The sequence below is a fragment of the Mirounga angustirostris genome, unplaced genomic scaffold (genome assembly GCF_029215605.1).
Source record: "Mirounga angustirostris isolate CCGP_5_RB_7025 unplaced genomic scaffold, mMirAng1.0.hap1 SCAF_12, whole genome shotgun sequence".
Taxonomy (NCBI): Eukaryota; Metazoa; Chordata; class Mammalia; order Carnivora; family Phocidae; genus Mirounga; species Mirounga angustirostris.
In genome coordinates this window covers 51,579,010-51,598,719 of record NW_026991720.1, presented here as the reverse complement: position 1 = coordinate 51,598,719, position 19,710 = coordinate 51,579,010, and the positions used below count along the sequence as shown (strand labels likewise).

Here is a 19,710-nt window from a genome sequence, read left to right as displayed (position 1 = left end):
CGCAGCAGATGAAAAGTTGCATTTTCTACTGCTAGCAAGATTAAAGTCAGCAACACCCAGGGAGAGTAATCATCTCCAGATTATTTCTGCCACAATTACAATTTAAGAATCAATTTTTAAATTTCAATATTGAGAATTAAAAGAAGAGATACCATTTATTCAGTGACTTCTAAAGGGCAAAAGATCATGCCAGGCACTTGAAATACATTTTCAGTGTGTCCTTACACCAACAACCAAGTCCAGTAGGCATTAACAGTCCCACTCTATAGATTAAGGAAACAGTCTCAAGAGGTTCTTTTAACCAAGGTAAAAAGCAGGTAAATGAAAAGCCAAACTGAAACTTCTCACTCCAATTTCCATGCGATTTCTACCTTAATTTTAGGTGTCTACTATTTGACTTTTATGTAAGAAAAAAACCGCTCCCACAGATCTTCAAGAAAACTGTCCAATATAATCATAATACTATCAATCCCAACCTCCTGCAGAAAATTCTAGAAATTACCTAGTTTATACCCACATTTCAGAGGATGATCAATGAGGTCACATCAAAACAGTAGATCATTTCAAAGTAACCAAAATATCCAGCTTCACCCAGCAGCTAATATGAGACATGAATAAGACAAATAACTCTACTGACAATAACATATCCAATGCACAGGATATTTCAAGAAGTTCCCTTCTGGGAAGTCCTTTCAAGGGCCCAACATGCTTAGATGTAATAGCTGTTTGATAAAATAATCTTAAAAGTATTAGGCATTAGTCTTTTAATTAAGAAAGCTTTGCAAAAGGGGCACTGGCTGGCTCAGTTGGAGAGCATGTGACTCCTGATCTCCAAGTTGTGAGTTCGAGCTCCACTGTGGGTGAAGAGCTGTGTTACTTAAGTAAATAAAACTTAAAAAAAAAAAAAAAAGCAGCTTTATGATAATGTATTTGTGTTTTTTCTTTAGAACTTCAGTAACTATATTTCACATTTCCAAATTATATTCTTACTTCCAATTACATTCCGAAAAAAAAAAAATGACAAATTTCCAAGAGCAGTGATGGTAAAATCTAAATAAACCTAAAAACCCCAGATGCTAGAAAATTCAACAGCTCCACTTTCTGCCATGTTTAGAAGGTGACATGTTAAAACTGCCTATCATGGCTGCCTGGCTGGCTCAGTCAAGACAATCTAAAATGTTGTATCATCGGTGGCACCTGGGTGGCTCAGTTGTTAAGCATCTGCCTTCAGCTCAGGTCACGATCCCAGGGTCCTGGAATCGAGCCCCGCATCGGGCTCCCTGCTCCGCGGGAAGCCTGCTTCTCCCTCTCCCACTCCCCCTGCTTATGTTCCCTCTCTCACTGCCTCTCTCTCTGTCAAATAACTAAATAAAATCTTTAAAAAAATAAATAAAATAAAATAAATAAAATGTAGTATCATGCTTATAATCATTGTGAGTAGGGGCACCTGGTTGGCTCAGGTGGTGGAGCATGCAACTCTTGATCCCGAGGTCGTGAGTTCAAGCCCCAAGTTAGGCATAAAGATTACTTAGAATAGTAATAATTAAAAAAATAATCAGTGTGATTATACCTAAACACTATCTATGACTCACATCTCCAAACCCATGAAGGACAGTCTCTCAAAGGAACAAACTCTTGGTCTTCTTTACCATGTTAATGTAACTGGCCAAAAAGTTTAGCATAAGCCAAAAGGAGACGGGGCATCGAGCACCAAAGGTATACAAGCATACAAGGCTCTCACCTTTGCACAATACATACAGTACATTCCCTCAGGTGTACCCACAACACATCTACCTGCCCTCAGGCTTTCTCTGTAATACTGACACCAAGAGTTTAAAATGGCCCTTTCCACCCGGCCTGTCCAGCCCTTTCCTAAATGTTCTAACCCTTTTGAAAGCTTTACTATTAGAAAAACTATCACAAACTAAATCTGTCGTTAACAATCTGTACAAGGCATTAAAATTTTAGTGGGCTGGGCTTTAGACTTTAACACCTTGTAAAAATGTTGAAATAAAAGCTTATGCATTTTCAAAACACTTAAGAACGTGTTAAACGGCCAAGCCGTTAATTAATTGCCTGAAGACTGACTTGTAGAAACAAATACAGAATGTAAGCTATCAAGACAGACCATCCACCAGGGGGCAGCACACAAACACACCCCCTAACCACCATTTGTCCACTTATCAGGTCATTTTAATTTTTACCCAGGCTTGAGAAGGGCTGGGAAAGGACCTAGGTCAAAGTTTTAACTTTTTTTTCTAAAAGGTCTTACATACACTTACATTTAGCATATGCTACTGATGATTAAAATCAGAATACATCTTAAATTTAAGACTACAATGTCATTTACAAATATTTGGGATTCTAATTCCTTTCCCTATAGATTTAACTGTTGGGATAGCCTCTATTTATTTACCCCTATGTTTAGAACTTTAAGTATTTCAGGACCTGGGAAGGCTTTAAATATAGAGACTGGGGAACTAAAAAACTATTACAATTCTATCCTCACTGTGATACAAGCAGAAAAAGCAACAGGAAAAATGCTATATGTGCAATTTGGTTTATCTCTTCAAGAGCCTGTAAATTCAGAGTCATGACAGTTAGGAGACCAAACAAATAGCATCAAAAAAACCAAACAACCAAATCTGATTTAGTTATAACACACACATCTTAAAATTCTGTAGACAGAAGAGACTTCCAGAATCTTAACAGCTCCCACCTCCTCCAGAAAGTACAAATTATCAGTCTGAAAGATTAAGTCCAGCTATGCATTTAAAGTTACTGCCAATTACGACAATGGCTAAAAAGATGTTAACGCACGTTTCATATAAATTTGTTCTAACTGAATAAAATTACCATAAAATGCTAGTTTTTCTCCTTCAAAAGAGAAAATGCTTTTCTGTCTCCCTACCACCTGGGCACACAGGTGATCACTAGCAGGGCTCAACAGGTAAGAGTAAAGAAAAACTGAACTGCAAATAAGCCAAGAGGTCAAACTGCAAATACCAATAGCTTTAAAACAATCTCTTGAAATAGATTATCAGTTGGCTACGGATTCATGTCATCCTGGGAATTTTAAAATTTTGTTCAAACAATGAAGAACTATTATTTTCAAAAATTTTAATTCAGCATTTCTGTGTTTGCTTCATTATTGGAATAACAAAATTAATACATACTCAATCTTTGCTGAGACCAATCCCCAGATTTCAAGAAGTTATGTTTCAAAGTTAATCAAAAAGTTTCAGTACTGGGGTGCCTGGCTGGCTCAGTCAGAAGAGCATGTGATTCTCGATCTCGGGGTTCTAAATTTGAACACCATGTTGGTATAGAGATTACTTAAGAATAAAATCTTAAAAAAAAATTGTTTTAGGAATTTTGAGGTTATTTTACTAAAACATCCACCTAGCCCACTGACAAATTTTAGAGATTTAGGATAGCAGTATTTAAACCAAATTAAAAATTACAATAAAACTAGTTACCAGAATTTTATGATTAACCAAGCCATTAGAAAGCATTTTAGTGAAATTTTAATTTTTAAATTAATAGCATTATAAAAAACCTTTTTTTGAAAGATTTGTTTTTAGGGGGGAGGGGCAGAGGGAGAGAAAGAATCCTAAGTAGACTCCCCCTTGAGTATGGAGCCCAACGCGGGGCTGTATCCCTCAACCCTAAGATCATGAGCCGAAATTAAGTGCCAGAGGCCTGACTGAGCCACCCGGACAACCCCAGAAATTTTTTTCATGTAATCTCCACCCCCAATGTGGGGGCTCCAACTCACGACCCCAAGGATCAAGAGCTGCACACTCTACTCACTAACCCAGCCAGGTGCCCTGCGCTATTATAAAATTTAGAACTTATTCCGAAAAAGTTAAACATTCACAGATACACAAATCTAAGATGACCAAAACTCAAATGTCAGATCTACATATTTAGAAAGTATAAACAGTGTTATTTTTAAAATAAACTTGTTTAGATTGAAGACACATAACTAATCAGATATATTACACAGTATCAAATTACTAGCTATAATTTCATTATATTTAATAACATTTAATTATGTAGTTTGTATAAAAGCTCTTACTTTAAACAAGTCCATAAATTCAGAATCAGCTAGACTGATGTACACTAAATGTTTTAAATTTCCACCTAGAACTAAAACACACCAGTATTTCATTTGTTAAAAATTCATTAATGTAAATTTCACTTTACATCATTTATGTTAACAGCTTAAAAGCTAAAAATAGGGCTGCCCAGCTGGCTCATTCAGTGTTGACTCTTGATGTGGGGGCTGTGAGTTCAAGCCCCATGTTAGGTGTAGAGATCACTTAAAATAAAATCTTTAAAAAAAAAAAGGAAAAAGGGGCACCTGGGTGGCTCAGTTGGTTAAGCGTTTGCCTTGGGCTCAGGTCATGACCTCAGGGTGCTGGGATGGATCCCCAGGCTCCGTGCTCAGCAGGGAGTCTGCTTCTCCCTCTCCTCCTCTACCCCACTTGTGCTCGTGCTCTCTCTCAAATCAATAAAATCTTAACAAAACAAAAAACTAAGAACTAAAAATAATTTCCTTCTTTAAAATCCTGAAATATTTGTTTTAAGTTTACAAATCAAATTTCAGTCTTTTCCAGAACACTTTAATAAGATTTTTCAACAAAAATTCTAATTTTAAAAATAAAACAGGTTGGGAACCCAAAGAAGCAGTTTAAGAACACCATTAGGAGAAAAAAAAAAAAAAAAACATTAAAAGTAAAATATCTTAAGTATTTTTAGGGGTGCCTGGGTGGTTCAGTTGGTTAAGCCTCCAACTCTTGATTTTGGCTCAGGTCATCTCAGGGTTGTGAGATCAAGCCCTGCATCAGGCTCACGTGCTGGGCATGGAGTCTGCTTGGGATTCTCACTCTCCTTCTGCCGGCCCCCTTCTAAAAGAAAAGTATATATATTTTTAAAAAGGGGTGTCTGGGTGGCTCACTCAGTTGGGCACCCAGCTCGTGATCTGAGCTCAGTTCTTGATCTCAGATCAAGACACCCCTCTCTCCTGCTCATGCTCTCTCTCCATGCTGGGCGTGGAGTCTACTTAATTTTAAAAAATTAAATTGAAAAAAATTTAAAAAATTTTTTTAAACAAAGAAGTTGAGGGGCACCCAGCTAGCTCAGTCAGTAGAGCATGCATCTCTTGATCTCAGGGTTCTGAGTTCAAGCCCCACATTGGGTGTAGAGATTTGCTTAAAAATAAAATCTTAAAAACAAAGAAGTTGGGGCGCCTGGGTGGCTCAGTTGGTTAAGCGACTGCCTTCGGCTCAGGTCATGATCCTGGAGTCCCGGGATCGAGTCCCGCATCGGGCTCCCTGCTCGGCGGGGAGTCTGCTTCTCCCTCTGACCCTCCCCCCTCTCATGTGCTCTCTCTCATTCTCTCTCTCTCAAATAAATAAGGAAAATCTTTAAAAAAAAAAAAAAAATTGCACAAACACCTTTCTTGTTTCCATAATTGATGATGGGAATAAACCACATGCTAAAATTTTCAGAAAATTTTAATAATCTATAACAAGTACTAATAAGGAAATAATGTAACATTGTCAATATCCTACTAATAACAAAGACATTTATGATCCTGGGGTCCTGAGATCCAGCCCTGGGATCAGGCTACCTGCTCAGCAAGAAGTCTGCTTCTCCCTCTCCCTTTGCCCCTCTCTCCTGTTCATGCTCTCTCTCAAATAAATAAAAAGTATTTTTTAAAGATTTTATTTATTTGATAGAGAGAGATACAGCAAGAGAGGGAACACAAGCAGGGGGGGAGTGGGATAGGGAGAAGCAGGCTTCCCGCCTAGCAGGGAGCCCGATGTGGGGTGACCTGAGCCGAAGGCAGACACTTAACGACTGAGGCACCCAGGCGCCCCTCAAATAAATTATTTAAAAAAATAAATAAATAAAAAATTAAAAAAAATAAGTTTTAACATATTATCAGCCCAGATATAGGTAAACATACTTTACTCCTCAATCAAGACTCCAATATTTTGGAGGCACCTGGCTGGCTCAGTCCATGAATCATGTGACTCTTGGATCTCAGCATTGTGAGTCCACACTGGACATAGTTTACTTAAAAAAACAAAAAAAACCCACTTTTTTTAATAGTACTGAACATACTATATTACCACAATTTCCCCCCCCTTCCCAGCTTCCAAGGCACTTTTTTTTTTTTTTTACAGATTTTATTTGAGGGGTACCTGGGTGGCTCAGTCAGTTAAGTGTCTGCCTTCAGCTCAGGTCATGATTGCAGGGTCTTGGGATCGAGCCCCACATCGGGCTCCCTGCTCAATGGGGAGCCTGCTTCTCCCTCTCCTTCTGCCTACTGCTCACCCAGCTGTGCACTGTCAAAAAAATAAAATCTTAAAAAAAAATTTTTTTTTATTTGAAAGAGCATGAGAGAACGAGAGACAGCATGAGCAGGGGGAGGGGCAGAGGGAGAAGCAGGCTCCAGCTGAGCAGGGAGCCCGATGGGGGGCTTGATCCCAGGATCCTGGGATCATGACCTAAGCCCAAGGCAGGCACTTAACCGACAGAGCCACCCAGGCGCCCCCCCCAAGGCACTCTTAAAAGTGCTTTTTAAGAGGCACCTGTATGGCTCAGTCAATACACCCTGCAACTCTTGATCTCAGGGTTATGAGTTCAAGCCCCACTTTAAGTGTAGAGATTACTTTAAAAAAAAAAATCTTAAAAAAAAAAACCTACTTTTTAAAACCTCTAAAAACACTAAGGGGGCTGGGGCACTTGGGTGGCTCCGTCGGTTGAACATGTGCCTCTGGCTTAGTTCGTGGTCCTGGTGTCCTGGATCAAGCCCCGGGTAGGGCTCCTGCTCAGTCGGAAGTCTGCTTCTCCTCCTCCCTCTGTTCCTCCCTCCTGCTCGTTTTGTCTCTCTCCCCCCTTTCTCAAATAAATCTTGAAAAAAAAAATTAATAAAGATTTTATAACTTTTTTAAAAATTTTATCAAGGGGTGCCTGGGTGGCTCAGATGGTTAAGCATCTGCCTTTGGCTCAGATCATGATCCCAAGATCCTGGGATGGAGCCCCTGCATCGGGCTCCCAGCTCAGTGGGGAGTCTGCTTCTCCCTCTCCCTCTGCCTTTCCCACTGCTTGTGCTCTTTCTCTCAAATGAATAAAATCTTAAAATAATTTTTTTTAATTGTATTAAGTTCTATGCCCAATGTGGGGCTCAAACTCACAACCCTGAGATCAAGAGTCGCATGCTCTACCAACTGCACCAGCCAGGCACGCCTTCAATCTTCCAACGTTTTTAATTACCATAGAAAAATATAGTTTTGCCTAATTCCTGTGGGTGTTCTGTATATAGTATATTATCTCAAAAAAATAGTTTAAGATTACATTTGAGGGGCGCCTGGCTGGCTCAATCAGTGGAACCCGTGGCACTTGATCCTGGGGTCATGAGTTCAAGCCCCATACTGGGTGTAGAGATTACTTAAAAATAAAATCTTTTTTTTTTTTTAGTTTTTTTTTTTTTAAGATTTATTTACATGAGAGAGAGAGAGCATGAGCAGGAGGGGGAGAGGAAGAGAGAATATGAAGCAGTATCCGTGTGCTCAGCATGGAACCTGATGCGAGGATGGATCTCATGACCCTGAGATCACAAGCCGAGCCAAAACCAAGAGTCAGAAGCTTAACCAACTGTGGCACCCAAGTGCCCCTTAAAAATAAAATCTTAAAAAAAAGATTACTTTGATTTGGTTCAGTGTGCACACCACTCACCAAGAGACAGAAGATTAAACACTGAAGAAATATGACCATGCTCTACCAATTTCACAGTACTGAATTAGTGCATCAAAATCCAACAGCCTGGGAAAAATGCACGATTAGGAGCTACAATTAAGTAAGGCAGTATGGAACAAAATAACCTACATCTGAATAACAGTTTTTGTAAGTGATGTGTAATAACTATTGTCTAGTATATACATTTTCAGGTACAGGACACAGTATCTGAATTTAGACTTAATGTATCCGATACATGAAGAAGGCCATGATTTTCACTAGTTATAAGACACCCCCAGAAGAGTCAAAGATAGAAGATTTATTGCATTTAGGCAGTTACGTTTTCAAATTAAGTACAAAGCTGCTCATCTAAAATGAAACACTATCATGCAAGATTTCATCCAGTATTTTGGACATTTGGTTATCATAATCATTTCTCCATCTGCGCTGAATCATGCCTTTAGCCTACCACCACCATGCTAATATCTCGTAACCTTAAAATTAAAACCCTTACTTCAACAGAGCAAGAAAGTAATAGCTAACATGCTATAATCTGAAATATCAATGAGTCCATATTGCTATTAACAAATGAAATGAAGCAAAAAAAAAAAAAATTTTTTTTTTTTTTTAATTTTAGAGACAGAGTGGGGAGGAGGAGCGGAGGCAGAGGGACAAGCAGACGCTGTGCCAAGCATGTAGCCTGACGCGGGGCATTGATCCCAGCCAGGACCCTGAGATCGTGACCTGAGGCGAAATCAAGAGGAAAACTCTTCCTTAAGTTAAATACCAACTAACAAATGCAGGAAAAATAACGGGATTAGAAAGTCACCCTATCGCAGCCATTAGAGTAATAATGGTTTCAGATAAGAATTATCAATGAATGCTAAAACTAGTGAAAGTATGATGAGAAATAGGATCTTTTCACGGTCTTAAAATATCCCTCGCAAGATTCTTAATACAAAGGAGAAAATAGTAATTTTATACTAGAGAATACTGGCAGATACCACTCTAACAAATCAGTCTAGGGGCACCTGGATGGCTCAGTTAAGTGTCTACCTTCAGCGCAGGTCATGATCCCAAGGTCCTGGGGCCCGCCACAGGCTCCCTGCTCAGTTGGGAGTCTGCTTCTCTCTCCCTCTTCTTCTCCCCCAGCCCCTGCTCTCTGTCAAATAAAATAAAATCTTAAAAAAAAAAAAAAAAAATCTAAGTTAACATATCTCCATTACTAGAACAAAAATCAACATCTCATACTTCCTGATGTGGTACACTAAGGACATCATTACTTTTGTGGTATTCCATCAAAAACACATGACCTGATTCTAACAGTGGGGAGACATCAGACCAACCAATACTGAGGAACATTCTACAAAGTAACTAGCTTATACTCCTCACAAACATGAAGGTCATAGAAAACAACAACAACAACAACAAATAATCACAAGGGACAGCAAAGACAAAAGACGAAGGAATTGTTCCAGATTAAAAGAAACCAAAGAGGGGCGCCTGGGTGGCTCAGTCGTTAAGCGTCTGCCTTCGGCTCAGGTCATGATCCCAGGATCCTGCGATGGAGCCCCGCGTTGGGCTCGCTGCTCAGCAGGAAGCCTGCTTCTCCCTCTCCCACTCCCCCTGCTTGTGTTCCCACTCTCGCTGTGTCTCTCTGTCAAATAAATAAAATCTTTAAAAAAATAAAATAAAAATAAAAGAAACCAAAGAAACATCACAACTAAACGCAGTATATAATCTTGGATTCAATCCAGGATTTAAAAAAAAAAAAAAAAGACAGTGGGACAATAGGCGAAATCTAAACATCCATAGATTAAACACTATTGTAACAATGTTAACCTTTTTATTTTGGTAATTTTACTATGGTCATGTAATAGAATGTTCTTGTTTTTAGGAAACACATACTGAAGTATTTAGAGGAGAATGGCAGTAGTTCTGCAACTCACTCTCAAATTTTCCAGAAAATTTTGAGTAGTCAAAGCTAACGTGGGACAACTAGAAAGAGGGTGTATGGATCATCTGTACTGTTTTTGCAACTTTCCTGTAAATTGAAGTAAAAAGCTTTTAAAGCTCTCCCTTTAGACCACAACCCCTCCAACTACCATCCCATTTCTCACATGTCTTCATAGCAATCTACGTGAAAGCCTATCCATACTCACTGTCTCTACCTCTTCTCCATCTATCCGTTCACAAACCCACACAATTCAGGGTTTCAGTCCTACTATTCCATTAAACTCCACCTATCACGACACCAATGACGATAATGTTGCCAACTCCATTCTCACCCTCTTCTACATTATTTGTCACAGCTGATGACTCTTCCTACTAAACACTGTCATCAAGTTTTTGACCTCCGGGTACTTTTCAAGATTCTCCTCCTACCTTAATGGGCCTGTCCTTGGGCTCCATCACCAGTTCTCCTCCGTTTACTATCCATTCACTGTCCTATCTCCACATGTCTTAACAGGTATCTCAAACTTAACCCAGACAAACTGAACTCATTGTCTCCCCTATCCCTTATCATACCACTTCCACAATCTTGCTCATCACAATTAGTGGAAATTTCATTTTTCCAGGTGCTTTTGCTATATAAACTGTCAAGGTATCCTTGGCATCACTCCTTCATCCAGTTCTTCCACCTTTGCTCAAAATAGAAGATTCTAGGGGCACCTGGGTGGCTCAGTCAGTTAAGCATCTGCCTTCAGCTCAGGTCATGATCCCAGGGTCCTGGGATCAAGCCCCGCATCGGGCTCCCTGCTCCTCGGGAAACCTACTTCTCCCTCTCCCACTCCCCCTGCTTGTGTTCCCTCTCTCGCTGTCTCTGTCAATAAATAAAATCTTTAAAAAAAACAAAAACGAAACAGAAGATTCTAGGGGTACCTGGATGGCTCAGCTGGTTAAGCCTCTGACTCTTGGTTTCAGCTAAGGTCATGATCTCATGGGTGGTAGGATCGAGCCCCATGCTGGGCTCCATACTCAGTGTGGAGTCTCCTTGAAAGATTCTCTTCCTCTGCGCCCTTCCTGCTCCCCCACTCACGCCATCCCTGTCACTGTCTCTCTCTCTAATAAATAAATCTTAAAAAAAAAAAAAAAAAGATTCTAACCATTCAACACCACTACCACAACACCTCAATAGCTCTGGTCCCAATAACACTAGCTCTGGCCTCTACAATTATAATCTTCTAACTAGTCTCCCTGATCCCATTCCACCGGCCCACCAGCCCACCATGGTCTATTCTGAGAGAGTTCCCTTTCAAAGATAAATCCCATCACAACTGCCCCTTCTAAAAACCCTTCCAGGGGCACCTGGGTGGCTCAGTTGGTTGAGCATCCAACTCTTCGGCTCAGGTCGTGATCTCAGGGTCGTGAGATCAAGCTCCACATTGGGCTCTGCGCTCAGCACAGTGTCTGCTTGTCCCTCTCCCTCTGCTTCTCCCAGGCTTGTGCGCGCATGCATGTTGTCTCTCAAATAAGTAAAATCTTTTAAAAAAATAAAAATAAAAACTCATCCATGGCTTCCGCTCATTCCCTTCCTTATCTACCAACATGCATGCTCCTCTCCTATGGTTCTCCTTCTGCTCTAATCCAGTCATGATGGCCTCCTTAATGACTAGAAAGGCAGTGGGGGGGGGGGGTGCCTGGGTGGCTCAGTTGGTTAAGCAACTGCCTTCGGCTCAGGTCATGATCCTGGAGTCGCGGGATCAAGTCCCACATCGGGCTCCCTGCTCGGCAGGGAGTCTGCTTCTCCCTGTGACCCTCCTCCCTCTCATGCTTTCTGTCTCTCATTCTCTCTCTCTCAAATAAATAAATAAAATCTTCAAAAAAAAAAAAAAAAAGAAAGGCAGTGAGCATGCATGGGCTTTGGCTGTCCCCTCTGCGTGGGTCACTCTTCCCCACTTGGCACCTACCTGCCTGCTCATCTCATTCCCTTAACCTCCTATAAGCCTCTGCTCATGCAGCACCGTATTGGTGAGGATTTCCCTTATCATCCACTATGAAAAAATCAAAACCAACCCCTTGCCAGTTGTCTCATTCTTCCTCACCCTATTTTTCTCTGTAGTCTTCAACGTGCCTCACATTATATATTTATTTTGTCCATATCTCCTCTCTAAATCTGTGCTGCCCAACAGAAATAACACAAGCTGCAAATGCAAGCTACATATATATTAATTTTTCCTGTAGCCACATTCAAGTAAAAATAGGTGAAATCAACATAAAAATTATCTGAGATATTTTATATTCTCTTTTTCAAGAGTCTTCAAAATCCAGTGTGTATTTTATACGTACCCAACAACTGAATTTGGACTAGCCACATTTCCATTGCTTAGAGAGCTTCTTGGGGCTGCCCTAATGGGCAGCATCGCTCTACATCCCATGCTTCATGAGTAAGTTCCTAACTTCCATTTAATTCTCTCTCCCAAGAACCTAAAGCACTCCCTAGTAGTAAACACTCAAAAATTTGTTATATCAGGAGTGCCTGGTGACTCAGTCGGTTAAGCGTCTGCCCCAGCTCAGGTCATCGTCCCAGGATCCTGGGATTGAGCCCCGCATTGGGGGGGGGGGGGAGCCTGCTTCTCCCTCTGCCTGCCGCTCCCCCTGCTTGTGCTCCCCCCCCACCAACAAAAAAAACCCAAAAAACTTGTTAAATCAGTCATTTAAAAACCGACAAGATGAGGAGCGCCTGGCTGGCTCATTTGATTAAGTGTCCGACTCGTGATTTTTGGCTCCAGTCATGATCTATTTCACAGGCTGTGGGATGGAGCCCCACCACAGATCCATGCTCAGCGGGGAGTCTGCTTGAGATTCTCTCCCTCTGCCCCTCCCCAAACTCACACACATGCATGCATTCACACAGGCTCGCTCTCAAAATAAATCTTAAGAAAATAATAATAAAAAACTCCTAAGATCCAAGATCAGCAAAACAGAACCATTTGCAAAAAGATAACACAATGGCAAGCTACCAAGCTTTCTCAAACCAGAAAAAATACACAGAATGGAAAAGACTCGAAAGGTCATTCGTTGTATTTAGAATTTTTTTTTAAGATTTTATTTATTTATTTGACAGAGAGAGACACAGTGAGATAGGGAACACAAGCAGGGGGAGGAGCAGAGGGAGAGGGAGAAGCAGGTCTCCCGCCGAGCAGGGAGCCCACTGTGGGGCTCAATCCCACGACTGTGGGATCACGACCTGAGCCGAAGGCGGCCACTTAACTACTGAGCCACCCAGGTGCCCATATTTAGAATTCTTAAAGAAAAAAATTGTCGAAGACAAGAAAAGAACCTCTCCTGTGATAGGAACAAAGGTAGTTATTGTCTATATTTAACCAACAGTTACTTAGGGCAAGGAAAGCTGGCTGATATAGGTCAGAGGCAGGACTCTTCACTTGGTCACCATTGCAAACACAATGAGTCATCACAAACTTCCAGCCTCAACACACCTCAACTTTGATGATGCCCTGAGATTCTGATTAGATTTCAATGTCCCAGGAAGAACAAAGGTTCTGAAGACTTTTCATTTCCTGAGGCAAGACCAGTAGCCAACAACATGTGGGGTTCACTTTGGTTTAAGGAACTTCAAGCGTGACTGTGGGCTGTGAAATCTCCAAACTCCTTTCATTTCACTCACGTGCATTTAAGTGCTCCCCAGCTATTTATTCTCATTATCTTATCCTTCATACACCTAGATTTTTCCTTTGTGCTTATTTTCTTTTGTTTTTTTGTTTTGTTTTTTTCCTCTTCCCACACCTGCTTTTCACAAACTGACTTCTGTAAAACTCCCTATTGAGCCTAACATGCCACGGAGTTGTAGAAAATCCTCACTTGTTCTTGCCATCTGTTGTGTGATGATGTAAATACATATTCACAGGAGAACCTAATCCAAATAATTTCAAATATCACGTTCGTGTAGAGCAGCAATTCTCACTGTAGAGAGTATGTGGACTCCTAGAGGGTCCATGAGACACTGTCAAGAGGGCGAGAAGTCAAACTTTTTTTTTTTTAATATTTTTATAACACTAAGATGTTATTTGCCTTTTTCATTGTGTTGACATTTGCACTGAAGCAAACGGGCAAAGACAATGGTGGGTAAACTGTTGGCACCTTAGCATGAATCAAAGCAGTAGTACTCAACTATAGTTGTCACTACGTTCTTCACAGGCACTCACAGCAAAATACAATCCAAGTTTCATTTTTAAATGTCCTTGATGAAGCAGTAAAAACTACTGATTTTCTTCAATTACCCTTGGATACACATCTTGTCAATAACTATGAAGAAAAGGACAGTAGGCATAAAGTACTCCTGCTATCTATCATGGCTTTTTCTGGAGAAAAAGCACCGTGCAGTTGTTTGAGTTGCAAGACTGAATCAGCCACTTTTTTTTCACGGAGCACCATTTTTACTTGAAAGAGCTATAGACAAACTATGTTTATTTAAGGTTGAGTATCTGGCGGACATTTTCTCAAAAGAGAATAAAGTCAGCCAGTCACTTCAAGAAAAACTAACAGTATTTGTTGCCAATGACTAAATTTGAGCTTTTAAGTTAAAAAAAAAAATCAAAATTTTGGCCATGAGCTTTGACAGTTTCCCAATATTTAAGGATAAAGGAGCCATTCAAAGTGCAAGAGAGACGAATGGATTTTAATCTAAAAGTATAAAATTCACTGATACGATTTCACATTGATAATATCCCACATTTCGGGGCACCTGGGTGGCTCAGTCGTTAAGCGTCTGCCTTCGGCTCAGGTCATGATCCCAGGGTCCTGGGATCGAGCCCCGCATCGGGCTCCCTGCTCAGCAGGGAGTCTGCTTCTCCCTCTCCCCCTGCTTGTGTTCCCTCTCTCGGTATGTCGCTCTCTGTCAAATAAATAAATATCTTAAAAAAAAAAAAAAAAATCCCACATTTCAACTAGCCTTAAAAAAACTACCACTTGTTGAGTTTTGGTGTAGGAACAAAGAATATCCACAGTTATCTAAAAAGATGATTAAGGGGCGCCTGGGTGGCTCAGTCATTGGGCATCTGCCTTCTGCTCAGGTCACGATCTCAGGGTCCAGGGAGGGAGCCCTGCATCAGGCTCCCTGCTCAGGGGGAAGCCTGCTTCTTCCTCTCCCACACCCCCTGCTTGTGTTCCCTCTCTTGCTGTCTCTGTCAAAAAATGGAATAAAATCCTAAAAAAAATAATAAAAAAATAAAAAGATGATTAAAATATCCCTTTCCTTTTCCAACTATACATCTGTGTGAGGGTGGATTTTCTCTATATACTTCATATACTTGGTTGAGGGATAGTTACATTTTAAGTTCTAACAGATACTGCCAAATGACCTACCAAGAAGTCTGCCAATTTACTCTAGCTTATGAGTGCCCATTCCTTCACACTCTTGCCAACACCAGGTATTATCAATCTTATTCATTTTTCCCAACCTGATTGGCAAAAATTGCTCTTACAATTGTCATTTACCTAATAACTAATAAGATTAGGTCTCTTTTCCTAAGTACATTGGCTTTTCAGATACTTCCTTCTGAACTCTCACTTTTTTGTACGTTTTATTTTTTTGTACATTTTTGTACTATGTTGTCTCTCTTTGAAATTAACAGCAGTTATTTATCTCCTAATCTGTTTTTCTGAAGATTTTATTTTTGTGAGAGGGAGCATAGTGCACTCGAGGTGGGGGGGGGGGTCAGCGGGAGAAGCAGACTCCACACTGAGCAGGGAGCCCGACGTGGGGCTCGATCCCAGGACTCTGGGATCATAACCTGAGCCGAAGGCAGACGCTTAACTACCTCAGCCACCTAGGCGCCCCTCCTATTTTTTTTTTAACAGTATCTTAAGACAATTTCACAACTAGATAGATTTTAGGGATCCTAAAAGCTACAAATCTAGACACAAAGTAAAAAGTCTTATTCATGGGCGCCTGGATGGCTCAGATGGTTAAGCGTCTGCCTTCGGCTCAGGTCATGATCCCAGGGTCCTGGGATGGAGTCCCGCATCGGGCTCCCTGCTAGGCGGGGAGCCTGCTTCTCCCTCTGCCTCTGCGTCTCACTCTCTCTCTTTCTGACTCTCATGAATAAATAAATAAAATATTAAAAAAAAAAAAAGTCTTATTCACAGCACACTCACATTCTACAAAGAAATGTGGAAACTTTCTATGTACATATGAGGCACAAACCATGAGATTATGCAGGAATAATTTTTTTTTTAAGATTTATTTATTTGACAGAGAGAGAGCACAAGCAGGGGGAACAGCAGGCAGAGGGGGAGGGAGAAGCTGGCTCCCCACTGAGCAGGGAGCCCAATGCGGGGCTCGATCCCAGGACCCTGAGATCATGATCTGAGCCAAAGGCAGACGCTTAACTGACTGAGCCACCCAAGAGCCCCGGAATAATTATCTTTTATTTTCAATTGCCACATGTAAATACACAAACTTATTAATATGAGACAATACCACTTAGGTGTCAGATATTCCAAGGAATCCTTTACAAACATCATTTAATTCCTGACAACCTTGTGCAAATAAGTTTTATTGCCCCTATTTCTAGATAAACTAAGGGGTGCAGAGTTTCATCACTGTGCCCAGGATCACTGAGCTGAACAAGGATTTTAACTGAGGTCTAGGTGATTCCAAGCAAGATGTCACTGGCCCTCCCTACTGCTGTGCTTTACTGCCACCCCTAATTTTGCTCAATCATGTGTGCACACAGAAGTGTCTCATTTTGCTCCAACGGTTCATTATATCATTTGAAATGCCTTAATAAAAATCACAGAGTACCAGGTGTTTTAATCATCACTGATGATTGTCTTGTCACTAACAACCTAAAAAAGGTAACAGAACAACCCAGGCTCAGTCAGTCTTCCTATAGGGTTCCTCGTCATATTACAATTTACCCTAATTACCCTGTCAGAGGGTGTCCTGAGAACAGCCCTAAATCCCATGGAGTTTATTGGGGCACAGTCATTCCCACAAAGTACTTCAAAGGTAAAAGCATTTCAAGATGATCTCTGGTAAGCAGAACCCCAAATTAATCTAGGCATCAAGTCTTGCATGGTGATCCCAAATAACCATCTGCTAAATGGCATTAACTAAACTGACTGAGCCCTGAAAGTTAAACACATCCAAGAATCCAAGTAACAGACCCTCCTCAAGCACACAGGCTGCTCTCAGCACCCCCTCTAGGCTCAGCCTCAACCAGTATCCAGCCTCACACTTGAGCCTCTCTAATCCCAAACAGCCTGTAGTTCCCCGGCACACACCAGGATATTTCACACTCACATGCCTTGGCTCCTGCTGTCCCTCCTGCCTTCTCCATCCCCACTGCACACAGCCTCCATCTACCTTCACATCCCTTCCTGGCTGGCTGTACCAATACCCACTTAAGCCTAATGCCCCCCAACCCACGTTTCTGGGGCATACCATACATACCCCATGACATATTTACACTTTCTCTTTACCTGCAGAGATATTCATCCACCTTCTGGATCAATGCCACAGTGAGCCACTGCTGGTGTTCAAGATAAAAATATCACCCAGGCATTGAAAGAGAACAAAGTGAAAGCCACTATACGCCACGTACTTTTCTTCAGAACAAGTATCTTATTCTTCTTTCTAGCCCCTTTCTGAAACCAAGCATTAAACTGACCTTGAGCACCAGTGCCCAATTTATGCTTATTAAACTAAAAATTTACATCAGCCATGGGAAATAAACTCATTTCTGAAACTCAAAAATGCAGAAATTGGTAAATTAGCACCCAAAAAAGTTTAAGATTACTTTAAAATTAAAATTTTCATCCATACTTCTCTCTCAAAAAAAAAAAAAAAAAAGCCAAAAACACACAAGAGCTTCTCCATTTTTCCAAGAGCTTTTCCAAGAGTTATAACAAACATTTGGGGGGCACCTGGGTGGCTTAGTCATTAAGCGTCTGCCTTCAGCTCAGGTCATGATCTCAGGGTCCTGGGGTCGAGTCCTGCATCGGGCTCCCTGCTCAGCGGGAAGCCTGCTTCTCCCACTCCCGCTCCCGCTCCCGCTCCCCCTACTTGTGTTCCCTCTCCAGCTGTCTCTCTGTCAAATAAATAAATAAAATCTTTAAAAATAAGCCAAACATTTGGTAATCATTTTTTTTTTTAAATGGGCTCCACACCCAGTGTGGTACCCAATGCTGGGCTTGAACTCACCACCCTGAGATCAAGACCAGAGCTGAGATGAAGAGCCCGGCACTTAACTGAGCCACCCAGGTGCCCCTACAACAGACATTTGGGCATCACGGGGAAGAACACAATCATTTTTCAAACAGCTTTACCATCATAGGTTCCTTTGGTTTTTTGTTTGTTTTGTTTTGTTTAAGATTTCATTTATTTATTTGACAGAGAGAGAGAGCACAAGTAGGCAGAGCGGCAGGCAGAGGGAGAGGGAGAAGCAGGCTTCCCGCTGAGCAAGGAGCCCGATGCGGGTCTTGATCCCAGGACCCTGGGATCATGACCTGAGCCGAAGGCAGACGTTTAACGACTAAGCCACCCAGGCACCCCGGTTCCTTTGGTTTTAAATGACGTATTGTTGATGTGCAATGTCACATTAGTTTCAGGTGTCCAACACAGCAATTCAACGAGCTTGTGTGTTACACTCTGCTCACAAGTGTAGCCATCATCTCTCACCACATAAGGCTATTAGAATACCATGGACTATACTCCCTATGACCTCCTTTCATCCCCACGACTTATTCCATAACTGGAATCACAGGTGCTTTTAATTAAGCTCCCCAATCATCATCTGCCCAGCTAGAGTGGGAAGCTGAGGAGCACTCTGTTTTGGAAACTAATTTTTAAAGGAAATTTTTCCTCAAAATATGACTTAGTAAAGTTCTCACTGCAAGAAATTATTAGTCCCTGAGGTAAAATCCAAACTTCAAGGTGCTAAGGTGCTAAGAACAGGAGAACATAAACCTTATGTATTCGAGCTACAAGTTGTCAGAACTTAATCGTCATAGTTTTTAACTTAATTTTTACATACAAAAGGCACAAAGGAATAAGGACTAGACTTGTCAGCCATATCCATGGTATAAAGAATAAGGCTATTCCTAGATTCATACAGTCCTCCATGCTTGAAAAGACAGTTTTTAACCGAACTGTCTTACTGTATACTTCATTGAAAATGGCTCTCTTGAGCTCATTTTGGCAGCACGTACATTAAAACTGGAACAATACGGAGATTAGTATGGCCCCTGCATACGGATGACACATAAATTCATAAAGAGTTCCATATTAAAAGAAAAAAAAAGCAGAAAAAGAAAACTGCTCTCTTGGTTGTCTTACAACTAACCATGTCAATATAAGTTAAGTGTTTTTGGCAGAGCACTTACAAATTTAAATGTGCGTGTCTTCTGACATAGCAATTCCCAATCTAAGAATTTACCTTATAAAAATATCCAACCAAGGGTTTTTTTTTTTTTTTTTTTTTTAAGTTTTTTTTTTTGACACAGAGAGAGCAAGCGAGAGAGACACAGAGAGCAAGCACAAGCAGGGGGAATGGCAGGCAGGGGAGAAGCAGGCTCCCTGTTGAGCAAGGAGCCCGATGCGGGGCTCAATCCTAGGATCCTGGGATCATGACCTGAGCCAAAGGCAGCCGCTTAACCGACTGAGCCACCCAGCTGCCCTCAACCAAGAGTCTTATGACATTAAAATACACTCAAGTGCAACTACTATGAAAAGAATGGTTAAACTGCTGTACACCTATGTTGAACAATAGGGTGAGTTTTTAAAAAATGAGCTGTTTGTACCTACACTGAAGATTCTTCAGGATACATTATTCAGTAAAAACACAAATTATAAACAATATAATTTGATTATTAAATTTAAAAAATGTTTATTGAGGGGCACCTGGGTGGGTCAGTTAAGCATCTGCCTTCGGCTCAGGTCATGATCCCAGGATCCTGGGATCCAGTCCCCACATCAGGCTCCCTGCTCGGCAG

General features: G+C 41.1%; 1 protein-coding gene and 1 non-coding gene across 4 annotated transcripts in view; one reads left to right on the top strand and one right to left on the bottom strand.

Annotated features, from left to right (window-relative positions):
• Window positions 1–19,710, bottom strand: part of IGF2BP3 (insulin like growth factor 2 mRNA binding protein 3) — a 154,647-nt gene that overhangs the window by 122,774 nt on the left and 12,163 nt on the right. The window lies entirely within an intron of this gene.
• Window positions 18,905–19,008, top strand: LOC123836178 (U6 spliceosomal RNA). The gene has a single exon (XR_006788879.1). It is a non-coding gene; the product is annotated as a U6 spliceosomal RNA (small nuclear RNA).